The sequence below is a fragment of the Mauremys mutica genome, chromosome 21 (assembly GCF_020497125.1).
Source record: "Mauremys mutica isolate MM-2020 ecotype Southern chromosome 21, ASM2049712v1, whole genome shotgun sequence".
In the NCBI taxonomy this organism is placed as follows: domain Eukaryota; kingdom Metazoa; phylum Chordata; order Testudines; family Geoemydidae; genus Mauremys; species Mauremys mutica.
In genome coordinates this window covers 6,614,436-6,625,512 of record NC_059092.1, presented here as the reverse complement: position 1 = coordinate 6,625,512, position 11,077 = coordinate 6,614,436, and the positions used below count along the sequence as shown (strand labels likewise).

The 11,077-nt window shown below is 48.2% G+C and overlaps 1 protein-coding gene across 2 annotated transcripts in view; it reads left to right on the top strand.

Annotated features, from left to right (window-relative positions):
- Positions 1-956: 956 nt before the first annotated feature.
- MIB2 (MIB E3 ubiquitin protein ligase 2) overlaps positions 957-11,077 on the top strand; it is a 96,765-nt gene continuing 86,644 nt past the window's right edge. Inside the window, exon 1 of one of the 2 annotated variants that reach the window (XM_044996182.1) lies at positions 957-1,423. The gene's annotated coding sequence lies outside the window, so the exon portion shown is untranslated. The remainder of the gene's footprint in view (positions 1,424-11,077) is intronic. The other variant, XM_044996180.1, reaches the window with a different exon arrangement.

Genomic DNA, 11,077 nt, shown 5'->3' with positions numbered 1-11,077 from the left:
CTCTAGGTGATTGGGTATGAATATAGGTGTGTAGAATGAGTTTTGTTTTTTTATATAAGCATTAGTGACTGTAAAACCCATTCCTAGGGATATTCACTGAAAGGGAACATACAAGAAGCTAATTCATATCGAAATTCGAGTATTTGACAAAAGATTGATTTTTTTGCTGCAGTCACTACCTCTGCGTTACAACTATAACTGTTCTAACCTCTATAGCACCGTTCAAAGATCCCAATGTGCTTTACAAATCAATTGCAGCTGGTTGAAAAATACCAGTTGGTGTTGTAGGAGATTTACGGGGAAAATTTTTTAATTTCCTCTGAAAAAAATTTTTCAAATGAAAAAGTGAAACACACAATATAACCCCCCCCCTCAAACAAGGGTTTTTTGGCTGGAAAAAAATTAAAATGAAATGAAAAAATTCTGTGAAAATGTCAGTGGCATTTGTGTGTGCTCAGCACCTCTTTAATCTTTTATTTAGATGCCTAAATATGGAGTTAGACTTAACTTTATGTATCCAGATCTGAAACTCGGGCCATATTATCCTCTGTTTAAGAGGAAGAAAAAGGCACAGTGGGGTTAAATTACTTGTAGGTCAGTAGGAGAAGCGGCAATAGAAGCCAGGGTTACTAATCAGCTGCCCCCGCCACACTAGGCAATGAAACAGAGGCTGAGCAACTAACTAAGCCTTGGAGCTGTGATGTTGTGTAATGTTCCCAGAAAGTGAGGGACTACTATATTCCTCAACATGCAAAATCTCTGCGGTGGGGGTGTTTCAAAAACCTTTCACAAGGAAGAGAAGACATAATGGAAAACACAGCAAGCAAAATCTGGCTTTAAAAAAAAAAAAGTGACTGCAGCACAGGTGCACCTCATCACCTCCCCTGGCGCGGCTGCACCAGATCCAAACTTTGTAGCGGAGACCGCTTCGCTTTGCAGGAGCGGGAAAACCCCACACCCGAGTACCCCCAAAGTTCAGGAAACTCCAGCCCCGGGTGCCAGCTTCGCAGCTGGAGCCCGGCTCCCGTGAGCATTGCCTGCACCCGCCTGTATTTCCCTGGGAAGAGTCAGGAGGTGGCGCTTTGCCTGCCGCTCGGGATCCTTTGCACCCAACCAAGCGGCAGCTGGAGGCGCGGGGCTGGAAGCAAGCAGCCCCCCCGACGAGCCTCGGGGCAGACGGCAGCTTGGGCGCTGTAGTCCCGGCCTGTCTGCAGGCCCCGTGCGGGGGGGGGAGAGAACTACGACTCCCACAATCCTTTGGGCTCCGGGCGGCCCGTCGGTAGAAAGTGAAACCCCTGCGAAGGGAGCTGGCGCCTCGCTGGGGAGGAGACGCGGCGGCGGCTGGAGGTCGGGGCGGCTCCAGCAGCGTCTCCCTGCGCAAGGCGCTTCCTCGCCGCAGAAACTTTGTAGCAAGTTTGGCCAGGTCAGCGGGCGGGGGGGTTGGGAGAGCTCCCGCAAGGGGCAGGAGCAGGGGGTGGGAGAGGGGGTAGGGGCAGGAGCAAGAGACGGGGGTGGGAAGGCTGGGGGGAGAAGGAGCAGGAGACGGGGGTGGGAGGGCCGGGAGGGGGGGGTAGGGGCAGGAGCAAGAGACGGGGTGGGAAGGCTGGGGGGGCAGGAGACGGGGGCAGGGGCAGGAGACGGGGGTGGGAAGGCTGGGGGGGGGCAGGAGACGGGGGTGGGAAGGCTGGGGGGGGCAGGAGACGGGGGTGGGGTAGGAGCAGGAGACGGGGGTGGGAAGGCCGGGGAGGGCAGGAGCAGGGGCGGGAGACGGGGGTGGGAAGGCCGGGGGCGGGGCAGTTCGTTCATGGCAGCTTCTCCCTTGCAGGCTCTTTATTCGGTCCTGGTCCCTTCCTCCATCAGGGCAGAGCTTGTTCTGCTCCTGCCTCTCTGTTGCGTGTGGGGCTGGGGGTCCGTGTCAGTGTTTCCACAGATGGTGCCATTGCATCACGCTGGCTGAGGGGCCCCGTGGAAACTTATGGTTTGTGTGGGTTGGGTTAAGGACAGGTGCCATCTGGGGGAGAAGGAATAATTGTGCAGTTGACTCTTCAGACTCCCGCTTCGGGGAGGGAGCTGGGGGGAGTGTCTGGCTGTTAAAAGAAGAGTTTGTGGGGTGGGACGTGGGAGTACAGGTAAGAGTCAATCCTCGGCTTTCTTTGGAATCCCAGCCTGCGTGTTCTGCCTCAGAGGACCTGACTCCTGTGTGCGTTCTCTGCATCCGCTGGGCTGGTTCCTGTAGAACCCCTGCCCGCAATGTATCTTCTAGGTGCAACCGGGAACCGTACGTGGTGTTAATTCTGAGCCATGCGCTTGTGGGAGAGAGCCCAGAGTTGGGCCATCGATCATGCTCTGAGTTTATCAAAGCTTGCTGGGCCTGGCCCTAGCCAGAGCGAATGAAGAAACTTTAGAAGTGAGGGGAAGAGGAGAGGCTGTTAAAGCCGTCACCCTATGATAACCAACAGGGGAGACCTGAAAGCTAATCCCCAGGAACTAGAAAGGCTTGATGCTGGTTATTGTTGACTGACGGGCAGGGTTAGATGGTGGGACGAGGTGTAGCAGGATGCCTAGAGGAGGCAGGATGGGTACAGTACACAGAGCACAGTCCCACTTCAGCGGTGGTGGGACTGGTTCTGATCTTGCACTGATGTAGATCCAGAGCAACTCCGTTGGAATGAAACCGCTGCCTGACTCAGTGCAAGAGCAGAATTAGGACCAGCAAAATGCTTGGTGTCTTGCTGCTGTTCAGTGTTGTGGGAAGGGGCTGAGTCCTGTTGGTCCCCTAGTGGCACTCATGATGATCCCAGGACTGATGAGGTTGCTCCTTGGATTTGTTTCCAACAGACCCTGATGTTGCAGTGACTTCAGGGGGAATGAATGGGCTTGTACAGCATATTAATCTGCTGATCGTAATCCTCCTGGTTGTACTACACACAATCCGCGTGAGAAATAAATGACTGGCTAGAAGCTAGGTGGGAATGTGTATCAGAGCTTCTTCTGAGGCTGCTCTCTGCTGGGTCTGTAGACCAGCCCGTGATATTCCCACTCAGACACCTCAGCCAGAAGGGGAAGAAACAAATCAAGATTTGTGGTTAATGTAGTGAACCCCAAATGATTGACTAGGGGTTGCACCCAGTCCAATCTCAATACCTCTCAGTCCCAGTTCCATAGGGTGAAGGAGAGAGGGTATGAATACAGCCAGGGCAAGGAGTGTAAATGTCACTCCCCATCCATGGGGTGGAACGGCTCCTTGGCAGGTCTTGTCCAACGGATGAGCTCCCATCACTGGCATTGGCTCCCAGTGACTGTTTCCTCAGAGTCCAGGGCTGCTGGAGTCAGGTGCTGTTTGGTTTTGGTTTCTCTTCTCTCTGGCTTTATTCTTGGTGGGTGGCTTTCAGTTGTCCCACAGGGAGTGAATTTATGTATTTCACTGTTAATTAAATGTATATTGCAGATGGGCGAGCGCTTTGAAAAGCTAAGAGCTTCCCACTAGATTCCTCACTCCAGTAAAGCACCTGCTGCTCCGTACTGGAAATGGCTCACAAGTGAAACACGTGCTGCTTTCTATGTCTGGCGCACCAGAGGTCTTATGTTTGTACAGTACTTACAAGCTGTGCAGAACTGGGACAGGAGCGGGGGAATATAGCCTGTCAGTGGTGGTAGGGAGAGGGCCAAATTCAGACCTGGAGTGAGCAGCTGCAACTCCATCAAAGGCCCAGCACCAGGTCTGCATTTGGCCTAATAAGAGTAGCCCACTTACACGTACCCTGCGGTGAATGTCACTGGGTGCCGACACAGCGGAGTGCCGGTAGCGTTCTCCCTGGAGATGCTTTAGGCCAGACAAAGCCAAAATACACTGTGGGCGTGTAGGACCTGCCCAGCACGGGACACAGTAGCTGAAGCAATGGATGCTTCCCATCTTCAATGTATACAGTTCTAAGGGCCAAACTCAGTCTTGACACAAACAGATTCAATTCCAGTGACTTCAGTGGAGCTGAGCCCGAGGTGAGTTTGACCTCCCAGCAACTTAACGCTCCCCCTTCGGGCTAAGAGTTATCACCAGATCGTCTGTGCCTCTCCGTCCCTAGAGAAGGGATTTACTCGGCTCAGACTGGGCCCCTTGGTTGCTTAGAAGACCGAAGAGCTGGTAGTTAGATAACACGGACTCTCATGAAGGACAGTGAAGAAAGCAGGAGGGAAGAGGGTTTAATCGGTATAATCCTCACACCTAGATGCCAAGCAACCAATTACTGTGGTAGCTAATTCCCTTCCCTGTGGCTTCAGATTGTTGGTGGGTGCATAAGCGATTGGGAAGGGAATCCCTGATTTTACTGAGGCTTTTTTTTACTGTAAATATTCTGCATTGTTATGGTTGGAGTGCTTCCACCCATCACATGTTGATTGGAGTCAGAGCATGTTTGAGTAACCTTGACAATGAGCTAGCAGAATCACTGTCCCCTTGTTCCAGTCCGTTGCCTTCTGCTCTACATCACTAAGGTCCCTGTGTTTCTGTGGCAGTTACTTTGAATCAGGAGGTTGAGGATTCATGTCCCTTCACCACTCGAGCTCTTTCTTGAGGCAGCATGGTCTTGTGGCTAGGACACCGGCCTGGGGGGTCAGGTGACCTGATTCTATTCCAAGCTCTGCCGCTGACCTGCTGCGTTACCTTGGGTGAGTCATGTCACTGCTCTTTGTCATCCTGCTCTTTCTGTCTTGTCTATTTCTGTTGTAGCAGGGACTGTCTCATGTATCTGGAGCCCTGATCTCAGTTAGGGGCTTGTAGGTGCTGCTGCAATACAAATAGGTAATAACTTTCCTAGTTGTCATTTGGTACCATCACCTTTGTTTCCTGGGGTAATAATTTTGTTTCCATTTTTATGCAGAACCCCAATACATTTCCCTTTCTGCACCTCAGACTCATGGCCTGGGGAATACTTTGTAGAGCTGTTTACATTTGATTTGGGGCAGTCAGTGTTTGTTTTCACATGATTTTTGAGGAGGGGATGGGGGGGAATCAAGCTTCGGAGAATTTTCCATAACTTGGTGGGTTTCTATTGCTTATTTGCATAGGCTGTACAGGGAGCACTGGGTTCTTTGTACCTCCAAGGTATGGTACCCACTTCTTGCCGCCGCTCCCACATGGAGAGATCACGGCATATAATCCTAGAACCATAGGGTTAGAAGGGACCGCAAGGGTCATCTAGTCTAACCCCCTGCTATGTCCTACTCTCCTTGTTCAGTCTGCAATGACTTTTTATGCTCAGTTAAGTTTGTGACCTTTTGTGGCGCTTGGAAGCATGGTGGCTTTTTTCAGATCAGCATTCACTACTCATTCCCCGGGAGCTGTGATGTTCACTGAATGTTCCTTGCTGACACTCTGCATATGGCAGCGGCAGCAGCAGCAGAGGTAGTATCGGCAATGTCGTGTCTCTGTCTGAGCTTCAGCTGGTGCCCCAGAAGTCTCAGAGCCTGCGGGAGTGGCGTGTATGCAGTCGCAGCGGCTGCAACCGTCTCCGGCCACTTTGTTTGGAGAGGGCTATATTCATGGGAACCTGAACCATCTTGATCAGTGATTCTGGGAGTAATCGACCGCTGTAGCCTGTTCTGAGATGGCAGCGCTCTTCTGATGGATATTGAAATGTGCCAGTTTCCTTTCCCCTCTGATCTCCCTTCGCTGCATGCAGGAACTAGCCGCCCTTGCCCATGGTGCGGTTGAAGTGGCTTGCTGTGGTGGTAACTTAAAGACATTCTCCAACTTGATACATCCGCAACTACTGGGTCACGTTGCCCTTGCCTGCCTGTTCCTATTTCATCTGTTTTGTTTTTCTCCTCTTCTCAGAAATGACCGTTCCCCAGGCCTTGTAGACTTCAGGGTCGTGCTGAACAGAGCCATGCAACTTGTGACAGCGCTGATCATGCCTTTTTGGTTGAGATTTTGTTTTCGGGGGTGCAGGGGTTGATGGTGTGGAAAGCAAGGTTCGGTGGGCGGACAGCTTGCAATCCCCCCCCACCTCCCGTGCATTCTGATTTGTAGCTCATCAGGGTGCTTATCGGGGAGCTAGACTGGTGTCATAACGTGGGGCAGGAGGGCGCAGAAGGAGCCTGCTGTGTGACTTGCCTCAGTCCTTTTGTAAGCTCTGATTGAAAGACCTGGAGGACTTGGTTGATTCCAGTTTTATTTCTTCTCCTTGCTCCCCGTCTCAGTCAAGATGCGATCAGACAGAATCTCATCCTCTGCTCCTGTTGATTCACTTCTACCTCAGGAAAGCACCAATTGCCATTCTCCTCTAAAGAGGTCAGATGAATGGAGGTTGCTATTAGCAACGAAGAACATCTTTCCAGGCCTCTGTTTTCCTAGGTTCTTGGCGGGTTGTGCTGTCCCTTCAGGATTCAGGCGAGGAACCTTTCTTGGCCAACAGCATCCTCCCCAAAATGGAAAACCTCATTTACCCCGTTTCTCCAGCCCCAGCAGGGCTTAAACAAGTAGACTCGTTTGCCAGGTGGGCAGGCCTTGCAAACAAACATGCCAGTTAGGTGGCATGGCCTCGTTCCCAGAGGTGCTGGGCACCCACAGTTCCCATTGACATCACTGTGGCTATTGGGTGCTCAGCACTCTTGGGGGAGGGAGAGAACCAGGTCTCTAACTCGGCAACCTTGCCTGGGTGCTCAAGAGAGGCCAGCCTCTGCTAGCCTGTCTCTTCTTTATTTTGGACTTCTGATTCCTTTTCTGTTGTGGCTGCTGCTAAATACTGTAAAACCCTCTGTTTTTCTCTGTCTTGTTGCTTTAGGCTGTTCATGGAACTATAGCACCCAGGCAGGAGGAGGGGGAAATCTCATCAAGCAGAGAGTCTTGTGCATCTGATAAGCGAGGAGAGTTGAGTCTTTATTAAGCATGGGGAGGATAAGATCTGGGCGAGTGAGAGACATTTATGCATCTCCAAAGCAGATTACTGCTATTGTGCAAACAAGGGACTTGGAACAGTCTTAAAATCCCGGCTGCTTGGTTAGCAATACAGTCCTGACACCTTAGAATTCTTGCCCTGCAGGCTACGTGCCATTGAATAAAACGGAGTTCCCTTTTTTTTTTTTTTTAAAGGGGTGGGGAGAGAAAATGCCCTCACTTCCCTGTGGGGCAGAGGGGTTTTGAGGCTCCAGCCCCCAGTCTGAGAGTTATAGGTGCTCAGCACCTCTCAGGATCAGGCCCAGCTACCCACAGGATTTCGGGCATACAGAATCTTGTAAGTGGTAGCAAAGAGAGGGTTACATAAACTGGAATGCCAGCCTGATGGCAAAATCAAACTTTGGGGTTAACCTGCTGTTTGGACCCATTTTAGGTGTCTGTTCTACTCTACCCCGGCATCAGTGTGCCCACTGAATGCTGAAATGGAGTTTGGACAACAGAGCAACAGCTTCACTGCTATCAGTCCACAAGCTAGCTAAATTAAAGCCAGTTCCACGACATGTGTTGCAATCACACCCTGATTGCAGTGTAGACGTCCCCCTTTGTCTGATAAGATTGAAGTCCCTTACTATGTGTTTGTACAGCACCTGGCACAATGAGCTCTGAACTTGGTTGGAACTTCTAGGTGCTACCTAGACACTACCATAACACGCACATACCAACTTTTTAAAGTTGGGACATGCTCAGAGACTATTTGCTGGTTTGGGGAAAATGTCAAAGCAGGGGTCAAATTTCTGAAAGAGGCTTGCATGGTAAGGTTACTGAATAGTAGCAAACCTGATAGCACTTAGATAATGCCACAGCAATGCCTTTATCAAGGTGAAGGGAGGGATATTAAGTCATTATCTCGTCACTGCAGCTCCTCTTCCATGCATTTGAAGGGTCAGGCAAGGTCTCCTTCCCTGCATAGCCGCTTTGGACTAGAATAAAGCCAGTGAAAGATGGATGTGAAATTCAGTTTACACAGAAAGGATCAATGGGGTGGCATTTGTCAAGGACAGGTGTTGATCACAACAGTGAGATGCATTCAGCGTGTGCTGCCTTTACACGCAGCGCTGGCTGAGTTAATTTTAGCCTCTTCTCTGAACATTCCAGTATTTCAGGATGTTGCTGCTCTATACAAAACAATTATGCATAATGAAATGAGGAGACACTGATCCTTGAGCAAAGGTGCATTAATAATGCCCTCTTTGTTCTCTTATAGTTAAATGTGGTCGAAGAGCAGACAAGGTATAGGGCATGCGAACAAGCCAAAGTGCTTACAAGTGACATGGAAAAGCTCTGTCCTTGTTCTTTTTTAAGGGAGGCAGCTGTAGCATTTTTAAAAGCTTGTACTGGGTATAGTCTGTCATCTGAGACTTGGCTTTGTTCCAAGCTGACTCTGCTATTTAACCTACAGAAACATCATCCCCTCTCTCTCTCTCTCGTTTGTTCTGTGCCTGGCTTGAGCTTCTGCAATTTTCTTGTGGATGCCAATTTGCAAAATTTAAGCCAAACAGCAATTCTAATAGTGTAGGAAAAACATCCCTGTCAGTGATGAGGTACAAAGCATAAACAATTGGTCTGCTTCAGATCGGAGGTAGGTGGTGTGGGGTTTGATGGCTTGGCAGAGACACGGAACCTGTCACTTCTCAGTTAGTGATATTTGCGATGAGCCGACCTCCTCTGCAGGCCCATTGTGTGAGCACTCCGTGTGGTAACTGCTTTGATTTTTATTTAGCTATTAAAGCACCTACCTTGGGCATGAGGCACTTTGATGATTTAAAAATACAATTCATTCAAAAACAGCAGATCAGCAGCAGATCTCACCCCATGTTGAACCAAAAAGAATATAGCAGGGTGGATTTGATTTAAATCACAAGTCAGGAAGACTCGATTTAATCATGGATTTCTACATAAAAGTGCATTCTTGTTGGCTGTTATAACCTTTTAATACATATTCTCTACAACTCAGAGAGATGTAGTTTCATTTTTTGAAGGTACATGCTATAAATTTTTAAAGTGATTGATTTTGAAAACTTTTCAGATTAGTTTTACAGCTATATCAGAAAATGAATCATTCTTTGGTTATTCCATTTACCAAAGATAATTGAAGCAGATATTTATGAAGTCACTGGGAGGTGAAGTACCTCCAGTTCAACAGGCTAATCATTAGTATTTGGAGGATTTTCTTGCCAGGCTGTAATAGGAGGAGAACATCACCAGGCAAACATTTAAATTGTTTTATTTAACTAAAACAACAATATTATGTATTATGGATTTTTTTCTTCAACAGCAAACAATATTTTAACAAAACAATCATGAATTTTTGAATTTAGTTAAACAGTCAAGTTTTTTAAAATCAAGTTTGTTTTTGTTTGTTTTAACTAAAATAGTTAAATGAATTTTTTTTTAAATATTTCAACTATTTTAGTTAACAGCAAAAATGGTTGTTTGTTTTTAACAAGCATGTTATATCTAGAGACATAATCCACAGTTTGAGAACTGCAAAACTAAACATCTTTGATGGTATCTTCTGGACTGAGCACTGAGTCTCATTGAGTCGATAGAAAGATTAACCCAAATAATCTATACAGAAACCCCTGGAACCCCATAAGATTAGGTGCCTAATCCAACTGTTGGAACTCATTTACAAAACTTTTCTTAAACATTACATGACTATATTCTCATACTATAGAATTAGAATTTATAATGGCTATTCCATGATGAGATATGTTATAGCTCAAAGATATCTTAATTAAAACTAATTTTTAGATAGGTTTTTTCCCTCAAAAAGCATTTTATCAAAAAAGTCTGATTTTAAATAAATTCAATTTTTTAATTGATTTTTATCCACCCTGGAATATGGTGTCACCACCTTTCATGCACCTCAAGGGCTAGTCTACACTTACCTGCCGGGTCGACGCGGTGAGTTCGACTTGACGCGATAGTTCGAACTCCCCGCGCGCTCCGGTCGACTCCGGTACTCCACCACTGCAAACGGCGGTGGCGGAGTCGACCTTGGAGCCGTGGACTTCGATCCCGCGGCATCTGGACGGGTGAGTAGTTCGAACTAGGGTACTTCGAGTTCAGCTACGCTATTCACGTAGCTGAACTTGCGTACCCTAGTTCGACCCCCACCCTTAGTGTAGACCTGCCCCAAGTCTCATCCTGCCTTGCCCTTCCCCCTGAACAAATAAATAGGGCTGAAGCTCAGTAGATTTGGTCTAGTCCAAACCAAGGCTGTGGAGAAATCGTGTTCAGTCAAGTGTTTTATCTCCACCTGGGTTTAGTTTAGTGAATTGCAACGCTTGTGGATTTGATTCATGGATGAGGTTTGGACTCTTGCAGATTCTCGCTGCTGAATCCCAAATATAGTCATGACTATAACACCAGCTTTTGCCCATAAATGGTTCTCGTTCAGATGCCAGTTCATATTTTTCATGGGTGCCTCTTTTGCCCCTGTGTAAAATAGACAGTGAGTCCGGAGGCTGTGCCAGGGCTGCATTTGGATATGAGAGAGAGAGCGAGAGACGTCCTTGCAAAATCAGTTGTTGTGTGCTTGAGGATTTTTAGATAATTCTGAGTGTAATTTGCTAATTATTGTGTGGCAAATGATTGGCATATTAATCACAGGCTCCCCCCTCCCACCCACAGTAAACACATTTAAATCACAATGAATGATTCTGTTACGTGTAGGTATAATTATTATTTTTTGGCGCTGTAGATGTGCAAAGTGGTTTTACAACAGGCGATGCTAAGCCCCAAAGACTGGTATGGAGCAGCGTGAAAACATTTGTTCCCTGAAGATGTGGCGGAAGAGCTGTGCTAGAGCAGGAGAGGGAGGGAGGTTGGCTTTGACTTTGAAAGCAAGTGGGGGCGTGAGTTCAGGAGTGGGGGAGATGATAAGTCAGTGGGAGTTCTACTCCCATTGAAAGGTGGCCAGGTGTGAAATCCTAAAAAAGCAGAAGTTCGGGTGAAAAGCAGGAAGCCTGGGATGAGGAGAAGGGCAGAGATGAGTCAAGAGGGATGGTGTAAAGCAGGGGTAGGCAACCTAAGGCACATGTGCCGAAGGCGGCACGCGAGCTGATTTTCAGTGGCACTCACACTGCCCGGGGCCTGGCCACCGGTCCGGAGGGCTCT